General features: G+C 37.9%; 1 protein-coding gene across 4 annotated transcripts in view; it reads left to right on the forward strand.

Moving 5' to 3' along the window:
* Nucleotides 1-458: 458 nt before the first annotated feature.
* Nucleotides 459-20883, forward strand: part of mxt (Eukaryotic translation initiation factor mextil) — a 322652-nt gene continuing 302227 nt past the window's right edge. For 3 of the 4 annotated variants that reach the window (XM_090377628.1, XM_090377626.1, XM_090377629.1), the window contains exon 1: nt 972-1252. The gene's annotated coding sequence lies outside the window, so the exon portion shown is untranslated. Of the gene's footprint in view, nt 788-971; nt 1253-20883 lie in introns of those variants that run through there. The other variant, XM_090377627.1, reaches the window with a different exon arrangement.

Below are 20883 nucleotides of genomic sequence, written 5' to 3' on the forward strand. Positions count from 1 at the left end.
AACCATTTTTGGTACAAATGTAATTCTCAAATTAATCTTCAAGTAAAGTTCATTGACCTTGGCGGGTAGAAAGTTCAGTTTCCGATAAAAATCACTTAAAAATATTTTTAAAAAATAGCAATGACTTTTGACACTGTTTTTGGGCCTCCCCCTGTGACCGGGGCTCTAGGGAGATGTTGTTTTTTTTTTGCCTATAGGATAACGCGTAGTGTTATTTATTGTGCAAAAATAATACCTCAAATAGTGTGGCCACAAAGTTACTACTGTACTCTGTGGTCCTTTTTAGAACTATTTTTCCTGTTAAAAAAAAATCGAGTGTACTGGTAACAACACAGAGTAGTAAGATATGTTATTACTCTGTAAGTACAGTAATTCTTGCAATGAAAAAAAAAAAAAAAAAAAATCATTCCGTACTGAGGCGAGGTGTTTTAGAGTTAGATGTGTCAAGGCTCATTTTATGTCATGCGCCTTAGAATGTGACGCCCTCCCTCCAAAAATAAACTATAAGTCCCACTACTCCCTCACTCTTACATTGTACATAAAAGAAAAAGAGAGAGAAAGTGAAATGAAACCGCACTTTTGAGTTTAGCTAAGAACTTAAAAAAGAAAAAAAAACTTTGCATTTGTTAAAATAACACATTTCAGTGCGATTATTTTAGGTACAAAATTTAACGGTTACGAAGCATTACTAATGGTAGCGTTTGGTGCAATAAAATACAGAAATGAAACTTTTGTCTACAGCTGTTGTTTTCGAATTTGAACAGTTGAAGTTTTTTCTTCATAGTTGGTAATTGATTATTTTTTCATGCAAATACATTATTGTAATATTAACGTAAAGACTTATCTTTAATATTTTCTACTGTATCTTATTATATATCCATTCCTATTCATTCCTTTTGATTATGTGTCGTCGTGTATGTAGCTTTTTTTTAAACTTTTGTAACTTTTGTGGTGTATTGTTGTGTAATTTACGTTTATGATTCTTGTGTTCTACTCAATATCAGATCACTACGGTGTAACTCACATTTATGGCTGGGGTTTCGCGTTGAAGTTTTTAATGGTATTATTTAATGCTTTGCACGCAAATTAAGAATCCAGATTGCCGTTCTTTGCAGGAAGCGAGAAAGAATTTAATTTTGAAACTAGGTCACCGATATTCAGTCAAAGTTATTATTTCGAACATTGAGAAGAAGACGACGTTTTGTCTTGCTCTCAGTTGCGAAGACTTGTGACCAGCTTATTATTTTATTTGGTACGTCATCATTGATAATTCTTGCTTTGTTGCTAAAAGTTTAGACTGTATACTTTCCATATAGGCTCAATAATTTTTACGGTACTTGGGTAAATGATAGGAAACTTTAACCGCAAGTGGGATGACTATTATGTATTAGTTCGAGCGTGTGTAACTCGAGAAATTTCACCCGGTATTCATTTCAAATAAGCTTATTATTTATGTGAAATCCATCTCTGAGTAAGGAGATAAATTAACTTTTTGCAGGTTAAAGTGTAGGAGCCGGATTTCAATGTTTTCAGAATGACGTACACTTCGTCCTTCCGTAACTACATATGGGAAACAGCAACCCCAGAGCAACGTATCAACTCTGTGGTACTACACTGACAGTGGTAGAGAATGAAAGGGACCTGGGGTGGTTGTGCAGGCAGATATGAAGTTTTCTGAGCAGTGCAGACGGGCCGCAAGAGTAGCTCATGGTGTATTGTCGATGATATATAGGAATTTTTCTAGCAGGGATAAGGAGGTGATTATTCCCTTGTATAAGGCAATGGTCAGACCACACCTAGAGTACTGTATACAGGTCTGGAGGCCTCATTTCAAGAAAGATCAAGAGCTGCTGGAACGAGTACAGAGAAGGGCAACAAGATTAGTGAATGGAACAAAGGGGTGCTCTTACGAAGAAAGGCTTAAGTTTTGCAAATTACAGTGTCTGGAGACTAGGCACCAGCGAGGTGATCTAATAGAGGTGTATAAAGCCTTGAATGGCTTGAGCATGCTCAATGCTGATGGGATTCCTCCTCTCGCTCAGAATAATCACCTGAGAGGGCATAAATTCAAATTGAGAAAAGACAGATGTAGGATAGACGTGATTGGTTGGTGGAATAGACTTCCATCCCTTGTCGTGGAAGTTGATAGCCTAAATGAGTTTAAGGCTCAGCTGGACAGGTATTTCGAACGAACAGAGGGGTGAAGTGGAAGTGGTTATTTATTTTGTTTATTATTTATTTATTATTTTTGTTTTATTTATTTATTTTTTTTTTGGCTGCTGCTGCATAAGCTTGCTTTCTTGCATCATATGCCTCTACTAATGCTAATGTAACACATCTTGAGGGGAAGGGGGAGTATTATGCTAATAGTTTTATTATTATTAGCCATATAGTACAAGGAAGCCTGAGGCTTATGCGGGTGGTTAATTTCTGGAACAAACTTCCATCTGTCGTTGTGGAAGTTGATAGCTTAAATAAATTTAAGGAGGAACTGGACAGGCATTTGGAGGGAATGGTGTGTTTTTTTTTTTTTTTTTGGCTGATGCTGCATAAGCTCATACACTTGCTTTCTTGCATCACATGCCACTACTACTCTACTACTACCAGCTAAAAAAAAATTTCCAAGTTACTCTGAGAGAGAGAGAGAGAAAGAAAGAAGTACAAGGGAATTACCAAGAAAGAGAAGAATGATGATATCCATCTCAGGACCCTGGTTTTACACAACGAAGGGAGGGGTAAGGGTTGTGTTCGCTATTTCTTCAGATACAGATTCTCAGACCATCTGTGTTATGTACGTACAGTACATGTACAAAAGTAATTGGAATAACCAAATTATACAGAAAAAGAGGGAAACAATACATGCAGTTTTCCATAGCATGTCAGATTTTTTTTTTTTTTTAATTTTTGTTAAAGAGTGCAAAATTCTTGTTTAATTTTAAAATGGGAATTTGAAAATTTTTGAGCATTTCAGTTTCTACTTTTGTATTCTAAAATTGTAGGAAACTTGAACATTATTTCACAAATATTATTATTAGTGATTCAAACATGAACAAATGACTTACTCACTGAGCACATATAAACAAGGTGGAATTAGTTCTGTCAAACCCAAATCTGACCAAGGGGCTCACATCTGGTGAGTATGAGCTTGGCACACCCAGGGTCCTCAGCTGGATATCATCATTCTTTTTTTTTCTTGGTGATTCCCTTCTTGTTTTCTCTCACTCAGGGTAAAAAAAAAATTTTTTTTTTTGGCTGGTGCATCAAAAGCTTCAGGCTTCCACCACCATATGGCTAATAATAATAAACCAAGTTATATGCATTTTTGTTATTAAAAAACACACTATAGTGAACTGCCCTAAGTATTTTTGTAATAGACATTTCTGTAGCCAACTTGAGAGCACTGTTTGAAATTTAGATAAACGCTTGTTTTATGTTTAAATAGTTATAAAATTAAATTGACAAAAGGTTGAGGTCTATCACTTATTCCAATAGGACACAAATCAAGTTAATATGCTCAGCAGTATTTCATAAACCACGATAGAAATGTTATGCCAGTCTCAGATTACAGTAAAACTTTTTTACCAGGAATACATGGTAGAATGAATTGTGATCATTAATCAAATATATCAGTTGTCTGAAAGCTATCTTCGTCAAAATTTTCCAATTACATATACTCTACATAAAACTTAAAGCAACAGACTTGGGTTACAATTTAACTTATCTGTAATTTTCTCTTTTTACATGTATGCTGTACTTACTAATTAGTTTTATATTGAGTTGATTGTAAAGAAGCATTGGGGCAGTTTAAGAGTACAGTGTGCACTATATTAAATACTGTATAAGTGTACTCTATTAAAATAATTTATAATACTGTATATTTGATCGAAACAAAATTAGGCTGCTCATGGTGTGCATTTAGTTCTATTTGTCAAATCTGTGACATGCTTGATATTATGCTCATAAGTATAGCTTTGGTTATTTTTTGATTCAAACTTATATTTTCATAGAATTGTAATATGGTGTGTGTGGGTATATATATATTTATTCCCCCCCCCATTCTTGTATTATAATTTGCTTGTCTTCTGGCAACCTTTTAAAGGTCTCAAAAGTGTGCTCAGCCCCAGTCCTTCAAGAATGCTAAAATGGGTCCTGATTTTAGCTGTTATTGGTTAAATTTGCAAGCTACTCTGACCACCATTTATAATGTTGTTTCTGTAGGAAAATGTATTCAGAAGAATTGACTTAATGAACAAAGCTTTTACGACAGACCCCACGTGTATTGTTATTTTTTCCACATCAAATATAAAATGTGATATCAAATCTATAATGAAATACTAGAATGAAAAATTCAAGACTGTTTGACAAATTTGAGAATAAAAATTATTTTCCACATAATTTTGTGCTGGATTATTGTGTATAGAATGCTAGTATCGAAGAAATTCTCTAGGCGGTTTAGTGTAAGTTTCTTTGAATTGAAGAGGAAACTGAGGTGAGCAGAAAACAATAGTGAGTAACAAGTTGATTTGGGATGTACCACTTCTAATAACGATTTCACACTTGAATATGTGATACTGAAGAAGTTAACCACTTGAATATGTGAAGTATGTGACACTGAAGAAGCAATAAAATAAGGGAGGGGAGAAAACAAATTTGTGGTGTGAAACATAAGGTGCATGAAACAAATTTTTTTAGAGTAGTACCAGCAGATGTATGCATCAGATTTTCAAATAAAAAGAAAAGGCTGATTATCTAACTCTCCTCTCTGAATTAGTCCCTTTGAATGCAGCAGTCGATGGTTCCAAAGATTTTTAAGGATAGGAATAACTTAGTCTCATAAAATGTTTATATTGAGGTCTGGGTCAGTTAAAAAACAGAAAAAGCCAGAGTGGTTTGTGGCCTGTGCAGGCAATTTTTGAAAAATGAGGCAAAAGACAATTTTAATCTGGAGCTGGGTAAGCAGAGACTTTTGATACTGCATAATTGTAGTGATTTCATGCTCTTCATCTGCTTAGCCCACACAGGTGAAACTTACAATACTTTTTAGCAAAAGTATTTCCTTTGATTTCTCCATTGAAAATTCCAGAAATCTGTGAAAACAGGAAAAATGCATATCAAGTTAAGCCTATTCTTAGTAATTTTATGCACATGCTGAAAAACATGAATTTAAAAGTAGTAGCCTCTCTCGCATACAATTATTGAATTATAAAACTGGCTTTATGTTTTATGATAGCACATCCAGTTGTTTACATTCACTGACTTTGTCATGAAAGAGTGTCTCATTTCCAGTTGAAGCATGTGAGTTTCTTGATTGACATTTCACTCGCTCTCAGTCAAGGTAATAAGGGAGGTAATATTCAAAACTCCCAAATAAGAGAGATGAAAAAATACTTAAAGTGCATGCCTAAAGCATTGCAAAGGGGATTTTATTAAAAAAAAATGACGTTGTAGAGCGAATATCATCTTTTAAGGGCACAAAAGGTGATATAGTTGTACACGTTGGCACTAATAATATTAAGAGTAGGAGACCGGCAGAATTACTTAACAAGTACAGGTCACTGTTGAACAAAAGCCGAGAATTAGGGTTGAATTTGAAAGTGTCTGCAATTCTGCCCAGACACGATAGGAGGGAGTATATGATAAGAGCCTTGTCAATCAATTCGGCCCTGGAAAGATTGTGCAAGCCTCAAGGGGTAGAATTTTTTTCAGCCTGGACTGTACTTGTTAACAGGAGAGATTGCTTCTACAGGGATGGGATACACTTAAATAGAAAGGGTGCAAGAATATTTGCTGATGCTATCGAGGCAGTGTTAGGTGGGTCGGAAAACTGCTAGCTTGGGGGGAGACAAAGACCAATAGATTGACAGTAGCCACTGGCAGAGGTGAAAGAGATTCTTGCACTGCTTCTATTAGAATGAGCAGAAGCCTGAAAAACAAGATGCATGGTATTTCAGAGACTGCTGGGAGCCATTGCGGTACAAGTAAACACATGGGTTGTGTTAGGGTAGCTAAGAATAGAAACGGGTGCAGGTATACTTGCGTGTACACCAATGCTAGGAGTTTAGTAAATAAATTTGATGAATTTGAGGTATTGCTCAAAACATCGAAGGCAGATATTGTTGGGATATCAGAGACGTGGTGTCACACAGATATAAGGGATGCAGAACTGCAATTTGGGGAGTACAACGTCTACAGAAAGGATAGACAGGATAGGAAGGGGGGAAGGGTTATGCTATTAGTTAAGAAACACATAAAAACCAAGGAAGTGAAGCCAGTCGACATCGCTGGACAGTGCAGTGTGGAGTCAGTTTGGTGGACATAAACATTGGGAGATCAAAATTGAGAGTAGGAGTGTGCTATAGGCCTAATGACTCTGATGAGTATAATAAGGAACTGTACAGGGAAATAGAGTGGGCCAGTAAATCAGAGTGTCTTATAATGGGAGATTTTAATTTCCCAGATATTGACTGGAATTTGGGGGCTGGTTACTCACACATTAGCAGGGCTTTTGTGGATTTATTGGATGATTGTTTTCTACATCAGCATGTTCGGGAGGCAACTAGAGGGAGTAATACTCTTGATTTGATTATCAGCAGTGATTCTTCATGCATTAAGAATCTGCAGATAAATGAACCACTAGGTGGCAGTGATCACAGTGTGCTGAAGTGGGATTTACTCAAAGAGGTAACTACCATTAGGGGTAAAGGGAAGGGTTATTGCTTTCGTAAAGGCGACTACGATGGACTGAGACAGTATTTAAATTCTATACAGTGGGACCAACTGATGATGTTACCAACAGCAAATTCAAAATGGGAAGCATTCAAAGAACTTATCTTGGAAGCTACTGGGCTTTACATACCAACTAAGAAATATTGTTCAAGGTTTAGGCCAAAATGGATGTCAGATGAACTAATGAGGCATATGGCAGAGAAGAAAAATGCATGGGATACATACAAATTAACACATGACACAGAAGCCTATGATAGATACAAGTTGATATGCAACCAAGTTACAAAGGAGGTTAGGCAGGCGAAGGCAGATTACGAGAAATCCTTGGCAAGGGATGCAAAGAAAAACAGCAAAGAGTTCTTTACTTATGTAAACTCTAGAAGGAAGGGGATGAATCAGATTAGTCCACTTGATATTGATGGGTCAACTGTTGATGATCCTGTTCAGGTAGCTAACAAACTAAATGAATATTTTGCATCGACATTCACACATGAGGAGTTATTCAGCGAGGGGAATGCCAGAGGTGTATTCAACTCTAGCAGTAAGCTACAGAATCTTGTAATAACTGGGAGTAAAGTGGAGGAGAAATTGTTGAAGATAAACACAAGAAAGGCACCCGGGGTGGATGGGATCTATCCAGTTATATTAAAGGAGGCAGCAAAGGAAGTAAGCAAACCCTTAGCCATAATTATGAGAGCTTCCTTGGACTCAGGGGATGTACCCACAGACTGGAGATGTGCAAATGTAACCCCAATTCACAAGGGAGGATCAAAGGCTGACACAAGTAATTATAGACCTGTGAGCTTAACTTCTGTTCCAGGAAAATTAATGGAGGCACTGGTTAAAGAAGCACTGCAGGATCATTTAGACAAGACTTCAGTTATAGCTCGGACACAGCATGGTTTTGTTAAGGGGAAGTCTTGCCTGACCAACTTGATTGGATACTATGATGCAGTCACAAAAGAACTGGATGCAGGGAATAACTTTGATATTATATACTTGGATCTTAGAAAGGCTTTTGATACTGTTGCACATGGAAGACTGCTACACAAATTGGAGCTGATGACATTGGAGGCAAATTGCTACTATGGATAAAGGGGTGGTTGAGGGGGAGAATACAGAGTGTTAACCAATGGATACTGCTCGTCATGGACTAATGTTATTAGTGGAGTCCCATAAGGTTCAGCGTTGGGTCCATTATTGTTTTCTGTATTTATAAATGATATTGATAATGGTATGTCAAGCTTAATGTCCAAGTTTGCAGACAATACGAAGGTTGGCATTGGTGTGGGCAGCTGAGAGCTTGATGGGCCTTCACTTTTAATCCTTCGAGGGCATCCACATCAAGCAAGTAGTGCATTTTAATAGGCTGTGATTCAGAGGGCAACTGTCCCCCTTCAGTTCTCCCCTGAGCCACAGCACTCCCATTAGCTTGAGCCTTTTGCTTTGCTGCTCTGGTCTGAGTCATGATTTCGATTGAATTTCAATAAAATTTCAATTTCAGTACAAAATTAAAACCCTAAACTTGTATCCCAACACAGTTGTAATGCTATATTTATATTTCAGTATCGAGTGTTATCTACGAAATCCCTTTATATAACTTCCGTATCAAGTTAAGTATTAATTATTTATTTTTTACTAATTATTTATGTTACGTAACCTAAGTCGTTATATGTATAGTTAAAAGTACAATTTAATCGACAATGAAGTTGAACAAGATTAATTATCTGATTAATTTACAATATTATGTACTATACTATACTATATTAAGCTTATGCTATCTAGTTCGAGATATTTTGTATCGCGTAACAATGGTAGCAATTTACGAACGATAAACACGTGGATTTGATACCCTTTCCGATACTAAGTAATATCTACAAAATCTCTAAGTTACTTTAAACTAAGTATTGTAAATAGGAATATAAAGCTACTCTAGAAAATAAGTTAATATGCCAATTTAAGCTAATAAAACAGAAAATAAATCAGAAAAAAACTTCTCTGTTCCAGGAGCGGCAAAAATCTACGTCCGCACAGGCTACTTTCGTTCTCAGTTCTATTTTACAACCATCTTTCCTCAGTTTGAATTTATGCCCCTTCAGGTGCAGAATCTGAGCAAGGGGAAGAATCCCATGAGAATTGAGTTTCTCAAACCATTCAAGGTCTTATACACGTCAATCAGATCACCTCGCAGGTGCCTAGTCTCCAGACACTGCAATTTGCAAAAGTTAAGTCTAACTTCATAACAGCAACCCTTTGTTCCACTCACTAATCGCATTGCCTTTCTTTGCATGTGTTCTAGTAGCTCAACAACTTTACTAAAATGAGGCTTCCTGACTTGTATGCAGTACTCAAGGTGTGGCCTAACCATTGCCTTAAAGAAGGGGATAATCACCTCCTTATCCGTGCAGGCACCTCCGTAGCCAGGTGGGAAGGAGCACATGCTTCTTGATTAGACTGGGGTTCGAGCCCGTCACCACCAAATACGGAGGATGTGGAAAGGTCAAGTGAATGACCACCGCATATTCCCGGAGCACTATGGCCTTAGTTGCTAATGCTCCTAAAAACCAAATAACAAACTAACTAACAAACCTTATCCCTGCTAGCAAAATTCCTGTATATCATTGACAAAAACCTCATGAGATACTCTTGCAGCCTGTCTGCACTGCTCAGAAAACTTCATATCTGACTGCACAATTACCCCCAAGTCTTTTTCATTCTCCACTACCGAGTGTAGTAGCGCACAGTTGGTATGTTACTCTGGGGTTACTGCTACCCATATGCAGTACTTTACATTTGTTAATGTTAAACTTCAGTTGCCACCTCTCAGCCCATCTACTCAACTTTTCTAGATCCTATTGCAGTAGCATACCATCCTAACTGTCATTAACAACCCTACCAATCTTTGTATTGTGGGCAAGCTTGGTCATTAAGACTGATATACCTTCGTCAATATCAGTGATAAATGCAGAAAACAACAATCGGCCTAACACAGACCCTTGGGGAACTCCACTAATAACATTAATCCATGAAGAGCAGTGTCCATTGATTACCCCTTTCTCTTTCTCTCCTCCCACTCAACCATCCTATCCGTTGTAGCAACGTGCCCTTAATGCCATACTGCTCCAACTTGTACAGTAGTCTTCCATGTGCAACAGTATCAAGTATAAAATCCAAGTATGTGATATCAAAATTATTTTTTGCATCCAGTTCCTTTGTGACCACATCATAGTATCCAATCAAATTGGCCGGACAAGACTTTTCCTTAATAAACCCATGCTATGTCTAAACTATAATTGCAGTCTTGTCTAGATGATCCTGCAGTGCTTCTTGAACCAGCGACTCCATTATTTTCTCCAGAAAATAATGGAGTCACTGAACAGAAGTTAACTAACGGGGCTGCAATTACTCGTGTCACCTTTCGATCTCCCTTTGTGAATTGGGGAAACATTTGTACATCTCCAGTCCGTGGGGACCTCCCGAGTCCAAGGATGACGTCATAATAATGGCCAAGGGCTCGCTTACTTTCTTTTCTGCCTCCTTTAATATAACTGGATAGATCCCATCCACCCCAGGTGCCTTCCTTATGTTTAACTTCAGCAATTTCTCCTCCACTTTTCTCTCGGTTATTACAAAATCATTTAGCTCCATGCCAGCATTTGATGAACTTCCGGTATTCTCCTCCCTGAATAATTCCTCATGTGAATGTAGATGAGAAATACTCAATTCAGTTTGTCAGCTACATGAGCAGAATCATCAACAATCGAACCATCAATATCAAGTGGACTAATCTGATTTATCCTCTTTTTTTCTAGAGTTTACATAAGCAAAAAAGTCTTTACTGTTTTTCTTTGCATCCTTTGCCAAATATTTCTCGTAATTTGCCTTTGTTGCCTAACCTTCTTTGTCACTTAATTATGGACTATCTTATATCTACGTTAGGCATTTGTGTCCCCTCATAATTTATATGCATCCCATGCATTTTTCTTCTCTGCCATGAGTCTTGTTAGTTTATCTGACATCCATTTAGGCCTAAACCTTGAACAGTATTTCTTAGTTGGTATGAAAAGCCTAGGAGCTTCCAAGATTAATTTCTTGAATGCATCCCATTTAGAATTTGCTATTGGTAACATCATCAGCTGGTTCCACTGTATAGAATTTAAAAACTGTTTGAGACCACTGTAGTCACCTTTACAAAACCAGAAACCCTTCCTTTTATTCCTGATGGTAGTTACATCTTTAAGTAAATCCTACATCAGTACACTGTGATCACTGCTACCTAGTGGTTCCTTTATATGCAGATTCTACTGCTTATAATCAGATAGAGTATTACTCCCTCTGATTGCCTCTCGAACATGCTGCTGTAGAAAACAGTCATCCAATAAATCCACAAATCCTTGCTAGTGTGTGTGAGCGACCAACCCAAATGTTCCAGTCTGTATCAGGGAAGTTAAAATCCCCCATCATAAGACAATCTGATTTACTTGCCTACTCTTATTTCTTTGTAAAGTTGCTTGTACTCGTCAAAGTCATCAGGCCTATAACACACTCCTACTCTCAACTTTGCTTTCCCAGTGCTTATGTCACACCAAACTGAGTCAACACTGCACTATCTTCATAACAGTTGAAAAGTTGTATCAAAAATAGAACAAATTTTGAATTATTTCTTGCAGATTTTTAAGGTTATAAATGGAGTTCCTTTTTCCAAGTGCACATGTAATCCTCAAGGAAACACTAGTGTGCCTGATTAATGGTTAAAAGTGGCCAGAACATGGGTACTCCAATTTTAATATAACGAAGTGGACTTTTAATTGGTCTTTTAATTATTTTTCATTATTCCTATTTAGCAAGTCTGAATGAAAATGATACTAGGTGGTGTAGTAGGCCTATTTAAAATATGTACTTGGTTTTGACTGTTAATATGTAGTGCCTATATAAAAGTAAAATAGCAATGTTAATGGTAAATAATCAAGAGGTGAGGGTATATGCTATTTTCTCAAAAAAAAAAAAAAAGGCCATGGGGGTATATAGTATACCACCATATATCTGCCACTGCAGCACTGGTAACATATCACATAGCTGATGCTGTCAACCATTAGCCATATTCTTGATCTGAAGTCAGCTTTATAATTGCATCTTCGGCCGTAATCTAGAAATGTCTCTGTAGCTAGAACAAGATTTAACTTTAGTCGTGTCATGATGTTAACTCATGAGATGTACTTTTGACCTACACTTGAACCTACTTCTCATTTTATTCTATCATCAGAGGATTATAGGAATTAAAGGTTAATATAAAATGCTAATCCTTAATTTCTATCCATATTTTGTCTCTTAACCGTGTCTTGGATTATCCACCAAATATTTTTTGATATGGAAAATGAAAGGAAGATATTTATTTTTCATATATATATTTAAAAATTAGAAAAAAAAATTATTTTAAATTGCTGTCCATTTCAGCACAACTTTACTTAATGCATGCTACAATTTGTAATTCTGACAAACATTTTGTACACTTATGTCTCTTTTATGATAGGACAAAACTGGCACTCTCCCTTCCTAGATTTCTTTTGAGTTTGTCCTTCATGTGCTGTCTCATTTTTTAAAATACCTGTTATCATGTTTCAGATTGATAAAGTGAAAGTTGGCTATGTTTCATATAAGATCTGATCAGATTCATTTCAGTATCTTGTGGAATGACATTTGTTTTGATATTGATTTGTTATTCTTGACCTTAAAATTATTAAAAAAAGAATCGGAGTTTATTCCAATAGTATTTTTATCAACACAGATACCTACGTTAAAGTTGGTCAGTGTCTGCACTCTCTGTAGTTTTTTTTTTTTTTTTTTTTATAAGAACCAGTAATTTCTAGACTCAGCTGACTTGTCTTTAACCTGATATGTTGAAGAAAGATAATGTTAATCTATCTTAGTGCACAGTGGGCAAGAGGTTTGAACTCTCTGAATGTGTGCAAACAGAAATATTCTTTTCCAATTAGATAGCTCTTTGAAGGAATGAGAAATTTCCAGCAAATAAATAAATCCATCTCTTATTACAGCAAAAATCACTTGTGCTGGACATTTGTTTTTAGGTGCATGAAATTGAATTTTGTCTGAATTACAGTTGTTTTCATTCATTATGTATTTGCTATTCCCATAACTTTCCAGTCTCATTACAGTTACTAAATCTGTTACAGAAGCTTGAAGGTCAGAGTCATTCATTATCTAAATTAGCTGGATTTAACTCTAAAATCCTCTATCCCTGAACTGGACTTGTTTTTGAGTGAGACGCCTGAGAACATTTCCTTGCCACTTTCTCTAGATAATTACAAAAATTAATGTTGTTACTACCCATGGGTTAGAGAACCCAGCTGTCACATGCAACATAGCTATATAGAAGCAGAACTCATAACTATGACTGACAACCAGAATATACAGGGTGTTTCAAAAATGGTCAATAATTTAAAGGTGAAAAGTGCAAACTAAAATAAGCAAAAAAGTCCTAGTGAACATCAAGCCTCAAATGAACCATTTTCAAGATAATGCACATTTTCTGTTAAGATCCGCCACTGACTATGGGAGCACTAGTTTAGCAAAAAGCTGTGAATCCTTTGCTAAGGGTGGTTTTATTAAACATAAGATAATACATTTTTAATTTTTGGTTTCAACACAACAGGATTTTACAGATATTACATGTTACAGGATGTTACAAAAGGTGTTCAAAATGCTGTACTTGCATCCGTATGCAGCTTTGCAGTCTTCTCTGCATTGAGTTGTGAATCCTCTCAGGCATTCCTGGGTCATTTCTGATTTGCTGAAAGGCTTCTTCAACCCGACGATGCAATTCCTTTAATGTCAGAAGTGTACACCAAGCTTTTTACATGACCCCAGATACAAAAATCCATAGGATTTGTCTGGTGATCTAGGAAGCCACATTACAGGCTCACCTCTACCTATCTGCCATTGACCATACCTTCTAGTTAGATACCGAGTCACAACTCGAGCAAAATGTACTGGTGCACCATCATGCATAAACCACATGTTCTGGCATTGCTGAAGTGGAACATTATCATCATCAAGGAGGTCTGGAAGAACATTCTGCAGGAACTGAAGGTGCAGCTCTCCTGTTTGGCAGAAAGTGTGGTCCAATTAGACGGTCTCCTAGTAATCCTGCTCAGACATTCAACGAGAAACGTTGATGTCGTGACTCATGAATTGCATTAGGATTTTTGCTGGACCAAATGTGACAGTTATGAAAATTAAAAATACCATCACAAGTAAGTCCAGCTTCATCAGTGAACAAAATGTTGTTTAATATTCCCTTGTATAAGGCAATGGTCAGGCCACACCTTGAGTACTCTATACAGGTCTCATTTCAAGAAGGACGTAGAGCTGCTGGAACGAGTACAGAGAAGGGCAACAAGATTAGTGAATGGAACAAAGGGGTACTCTTACAAAGAAAGGCTTAAGTTTTGCAAATTACAGTGTCTGGAGACTAGGCAACAGCGAGGTGATCTGATAGAGGTATATAAAGTCTTGAATGGTTTGAGCATGCTCAATGCTGATGGGATTCTTTCTCTTGCTCAGAATAATCACCTGAGAGGGCATAAATTCAAATTGAGGAAAGACAGATGTAGGATGGACGTGCGGAAATTTGCCTTTAGCCAGCGGTTGGTTGGTGGAATAGACTTCCATCCCTTGTCGTGGAAGTTGATAGCCTAAATAAATTTAAGGCTCAGCCGGACAGGTATTTCGAACAAACGGAGGGGTGAAGTGGAAGTGGCTTTTTTTTTTTTTTTTGGCTGATGCTGCATAAGCTTGCTTTCTTGCATCATACGCCTCTGCTAATGCTAATGCTAAAAATTGGGGGTTCAGGACACACTGCTGTTGCATCCACTGGCAGAAGTTCACTCTGGGAGGGTAGTCTGTATTGCTGAGACCTTGTATACGCTGGATATGGTAGGGGTACAGTAATTGGTGACATAAAATTCGCCACACACTGCTATGACTCAGTGCACACTCTTGCAGAGCAACCCTCCTTGTTGAAATTCCTGGATTTTGTTCTATTCTTTCTAACATTTTTTCCTCAACATCAGGTGTTATGCTTCTGGGCCTACCTCCTCGTACTTCATGTGTGAAGTGCCCATGTTCTCTAAGGCGTTGATGTACCCTAATGAATGTGCACCTGTTGGGCTGCCTTCAGTGGGGAAATGCTTCTTGGTACAAATTTGCAGCCTTGAGTGCACTGCTGTTGGCTTTACCATACATGAAGTGCATGTCCGCATACTCTTCATTGCTGTAACCTCTTTCCATGTTGACTATCCTTTGACAAGTACTAGTATGCCCGCTGCATCTCAGGGCATTGAGAGAGGGGTAAGGTTTGATATTTGGTTTTTAGGAGCATTAGCAACTAAGGCCATATTGCTCCGGGAAATGCGGTGGTCATTCCCTGACCTTTCCGCATCCTCCGTATTTGGTGGTGACAGGCTCGAACCCCGGTCTAATCAAGAAGCGTGTGCTATGCACTGCTGCTCCTTCCCACCTGGCTACTGAGGCGCCACGAGGGGTAAGGGAGAGAATGAGCATAACCTAACCTAAACAAACAAGTCAGTGGTGGATCCCAACTCTGTACAGTTCACCTTGTCAGTGGTGGATCCCAACTAGAAACGTGCAGTATCTCGAAAATGATTCATTTAAGGATCCATGTTTACTAGGCTTTTTTTTTGCATATTGTAGTCTGTACAGTTCACCTTTAAATTATTGACCATTATTTTTGAATCACTCCGTATAGACAACTAAAGCGATAACTAGACAGTGGAAAGAAGCACACCCTTGCTCATTAAAAAACGTACAGTACCCTAGGTACTCTACGGTACTGTCTGCATTTAGTGACTTAATCAGTACTTCAGATTCATTTATAATGCTCCTAGCATTAGTTTACATGCAAGTACATATGCATGTGTTCTTACTCTTAGTTACTCCATGATAACCTACAGCACTGTCCGAAATCCCAGACACCTTGCTTTCCAGGTTGCTGTATGTAGCAATGCAAGAATTACTTTCACTTCTGACCATGGCTCTAGTTAAACTGTTAGTCTGTGGTGTATCCCCCAAGTCTTCTGACCCACCTATCACTGCCTCGATAGCATCAGCAAATATTCTTGCACTCATTCTATTCAATTGTGTTCCGTTCCTGTAATAAGTCTCTCCCGTTAACAAGCACAGGCCACGCTGAGAAAAGTTCTACCCCGTGAGCCTTGTACATTCTCTCCAGGGCCAAATTGATTGACAAGGCTGTCAACGTATACTCCCTCCTATTGTGTTTGGGCAGAATTGTACACCCTTTCAAATTCAATCCTAACAGTCGAATTTTTTAACATTGCCCTGTACTTGTTAAGTAAGTTCTCAGATCTCTTACTCTTAATATCATTAGTGCCAGTGCATACAACAATATCACCTTTTGTGCCCTTAATTAACAGCTATCTGCTCTACAACGTCATCTACTTTTGCCACCGGCAAACATACCCTGGTCCCATTCTACCTATCCTTCTTGCACAACATATTTCCCATTTCTGTGACAATAGAATCACTGACAATAACTGGCTCCCGTGGTACCAGTGCATTGTTTTGGAGATTGCCGCTGTATTGTCTGATGCACAAGAGCGAGTTCTGGCTTTGAGTTGGGCAGTTGAGAGCTTGATGGGTCCCTGTTTTAATTCCTTCGAGGTCATCTACCCTACTTTTTAAACTCTCATAAACAACTATTAGAATGTTGCAACTATCAGTTCTTGCTTAATTGCTTCACACTCATTGCACGTGTGTGTGCGCACACACACACACACACACACAATATTTTCCTTCGCTGAATTCATGTCCTTTTCCAAAAAACATCTGCAAACATTTCACAAGTTGCAAATTTTTTTAGGCTGTGATGGTTTGGAGAATAACCCTCCTTTGGTTCTTCTCTGAGTCACAGCACTCCTGCTACTTTGTGCCCTTTGCTTTGTTGCTCTTGTCTTGGGCATGATTTCCATTTAAATACAATTTATTAACAATGAAAATTAATAAGTTTAATTGATTAATTGGCAAAGTACACTGAGCTAATAGCTTCCTAAATGCAGTGATATGTATTTCTATATCAAGTTTTACATTATACCCATTTTCAAGATATACCTTGCTAAAAAGTAAAAATTGCTTTGATGAACACAAAAAAGGTATTTGCCCAACAAGTTCTTTTTTTTTTGGCTGGTGCAGCATAAGCCATAGGCTTTCTTGCACCATGCGGCCGTTACTAATACTAATACTAAGGTATTTGCCCAACAAGTGATTAGAACCTTCAAGCTACTTATTTATCGGAATAAAAACCCTACTATTCCTCTGCACTACTTATTTATCTGATAATATTGGTCAAAGTAACTCTTGCACATACCTTAAGAGTTCTTATCTGTTACCCCAACTGGACGTATTATCTAGATGTTCTGGGGGCAAAGACGTTTCACGTGCGCGGGTAGCTAATATCAGGGACGAGAGCCTAAAAAACTTCAAGGGTTGTGTTAGGGTTGTTAAATATACAAGAACAGTAAATCTTAATTGTTTATACAGTAACGTTAGAAGTGTCGTCAATAAAATGAGCGAATTCGAACTGCTGGTTAAAAAAAGTAACGCGGACATAATAGGGCTTACAGAGACGTGGTGCCACCCGGAAATTGGGGATGATGAGTTTCAGTACGGCTTGTATAATGTATTTAGGAAGGATAGGTTAGATAGAAGGGGTGGTGGGGTAATGCTTCTTATCAGAAGCAGCCTGAGTGCGACGATAGCTTTCCCGGATTCAGACATTTCACATGCTAGTATAGAGTCTGTATGGTGTGAGATAGTTGGAAACAAAGGTATAATGCGAGTAGGAGTAATCTACAGACCAGGTGATTGTGAAGATTATGACAAAAGCCTCTACATGCAAATGGAATGGGCAAGTAAGCGTCAATGCCTTATTATGGGTGATTTCAATTTGCCTCTAATTGATTGGAATAAATGGGAAGGAAACTCGACATGGGGAACAAAATTTTTAAATCAACTAGATGACTGTTATTTGTATCAACATGTCAGGGAAAGTACTAGAGAAAAGAATATCCTAGACCTCATTATCACCCATGAATCGGATGACATAACAGGACTGACAGTAGAGGAACCAGTAGCAGGAAGTGATCACGGAGTTCTACGGTGGATGATGACGAGAGAGGTAGCAGAAGTAAAAGGCAAAGGAATGGGTTTTAATTTCAGAAAAGGAAATTACGATGCCTTAAGGTACTACATGGCCTCTATTACCTGGGGAGATATCGCGCAGAGAATGAATACAATTGAACTGTGGTACGCTTTTAAAACATTAATCACAGATGCCTTGAATGCGTATATACCATTAAAAAAATACTCCACGAGGAGGGTTCCAAGCTGGATGACTAGTGAAGTTGCCGCATTACTTGAGCAGAAAAAGGTGGCATGGAAAGGTTACAGAACAATAAAAAGTACTGAAGCCTATAACAGCTACAAGGTGATGTGTAATAGAGCCACAGAAAAGGTTCGACAGGCAAAGGCAGTTTATGAGAAATCACTAGCAAACAGAGCAAAGAGGGGGGATAAAGAATTCTTCACATATATAAATGCCAAGAAGAGCAGGACAAACCAGATCGGACCTTTACGTAAGGGAAAGGGGATAGTATTAAATACACCAGATGCCGTTGCAGATGAACTCAACAGTTATTTTGCATCGATATTTACAAATGAAAAGCCTTTTGTGGCAAAGGGAAATTGTGGGAGCGAAGTTAAAAAATATGTAATTAATGATATTGAAATTTCGCAAGATTATTTAACGAAAAAACTCTCGAGCCTACAGACCAGTAAAGCTCCTGGAGTTGATGGAATATACCCTATAATCTTAAGAGAGGCGGCAAGCGAGTGCATTGAACCATTGAGGCTAATTATGCGAGCATCATTAGACTCTGGGGAGATTCCCTTGGATTGGAAAAGTGCAAATGTATCTCCCATACATAAGGGTGGCTCTAAAAGTGAAGTTGGAAATTATCGACCTGTCAGTCTGACTTCAGTAGTAGGGAAAATCATGGAGGCAATGATCAAGGGTGGAATTCAGGATCATTTGGATCGAATTGAAATTCTCAATGATACTCAGCATGGTTTTGTAAAGGGAAAATCATGTTTAACAAATCTGGTTCGCTATTTCGAAAGGGTCACTCACGAGCTGGATTTAGGGAATAATTTCGACATTGTTTATTTAGATTTCAGCAAAGCTTTTGACTCAGCCCCACATGAGCGGTTGCTTTATAAGCTGGAACAGGTTGGAATCACTGGGAAAATCCTTAGATGGATAGAAGGATGGCTTCAGGGCAGGAGGCAGAGGGTTGTGATAAATGGCTATTCCTCAGATTGGGTTGATGTAAGAAGTGGGGTTCCCCAAGGATCAGTATTAGGATCACTGTTGTTTTTAATTTTCATAAACGACATTGATGAAGGGATAGAGGGCGTGATGTCTAAATTTGCAGATGATGTTAAAATTGGGAGAGTAGTTAATGATCACTGTCAAGCTGAGCTTCTTCAGAGAGACCTAGATAGACTTCAGGAATGGTCAGAAAAATGGCAGCTGTGCTTTAATCCAACAAAGTGTAAGGTATTACACCTGGGAAACAGTAATCCCAAAAAAACGTATTCACTTGGTGGAGTTCAACTAAAGCCAGTACTGGAGGAAAGGGACTTGGGTGTTACGATACGGTCAGACATGAAATTCTCTGAGCATTGTAAACAGGTTGCAAGGAAGGCCCATGGTGTCCTATCGATGATCTATCGAACTTTTGCAAGTAGAGATAGGGACATGATAATCCCATTATATAAGGCTTATGTTAGACCACACTTGGAATACTGTGTTCAAGTATGGAGACCGCACCTGAAGAAAGACATCGAGCTTCTTGAAAGGGTGCAAAGAAGGGTAACTCGCCTGGTGAGATCGGCAAAGGGGCGTCCTTATGAAGAAAGACTTCGAATATGTGGGTTGCAGAGTTTGGAAACTAGACACCTTAGAGGAGATTTGATTGAGGTGTTTAAGGCTCTGAGAGGCATCAGTAAAATGAATGAGGACAAAATTTTCAAGATTATAAATGATGCTAGAACTAGGGGACATAAATTCAAGTTACGGGGGGAAATGTTTAGATTGGACTGCAGGAAGTTCTATTTTAGCCAGCGAGTTATAAATTACTGGAATAAGTTGCCTTCATGGGTGGTAGAGGCCGACAGTTTGGGGAAATTCAAAGGTCATCTGGATAGTACTTTCGGGTAAGGGAAGCGCATAGGATGATAGGTTTAATTTCCTTTTTATTTATTTTTTATTTTATTTTTTTTATTTATTAATTATTATTATTTAGTTATTTATTTATTTTTTGTTTTTATCATTGTTTTGTTCGGATTTTTTTTTTTTTTTTGGCTGGTGCAGCATAAGCCATAGGCTTTCTTGCACCATGCGGCCGTTACTAATACTAATACTAATACTAATACTAAGGTATTTGCCCAACAAGTGATTAGAACCTTCAAGCTACTTATTTATCGGAATAAAAACCCTACTATTCCTCTGCACTACTTATTAGGTGCTACGATATTTGTGGCAAGATGCTGGTATGATAGCCGTATGAATAAGCCGTAACTTACCAAATTACTAGCTAATTTAAAAATAAACTAACAAACATGACTAAAACTAAATTATTTGTAAAACATAACTTAATATGTTAATTAATCAAAAAGATGGTAAAAATTTACAAAAAACATCCATTTCCACGAGCACAAAATTCTGCATCCTGGCACTTATAATCTCCCTAGTACAAAGGTCGGCCATAATTGAAATTCACTGAGCTGTGCAGATATGCTGCCAGGACAGCTCATGGGGTTTGTCAATGATATGCAGAAACTTTGCTAGAAGGAATAAGGAGGTGATTATCCCTTCATATAAGGCCATGGTTGTGTTGCATCCTGAGTACTGTATACAAGTCTGGATGCCTCACTTTAGGGGGGATGTAGATCTGCTGGAATGGGTGCAGACTAGGGCAGCCAGATTGGTGAAGGGAACAAAAGGGTGCTCTTACCTAGAAAGGCTTCAGTTCTGCAAAT

This window comes from Mastigoproctus giganteus, chromosome 7, assembly GCF_048544385.1.
Source record: "Mastigoproctus giganteus isolate SK-2022 chromosome 7, ASM4854438v1, whole genome shotgun sequence".
In the NCBI taxonomy this organism is placed as follows: Eukaryota; Metazoa; Arthropoda; class Arachnida; order Uropygi; family Thelyphonidae; genus Mastigoproctus; species Mastigoproctus giganteus.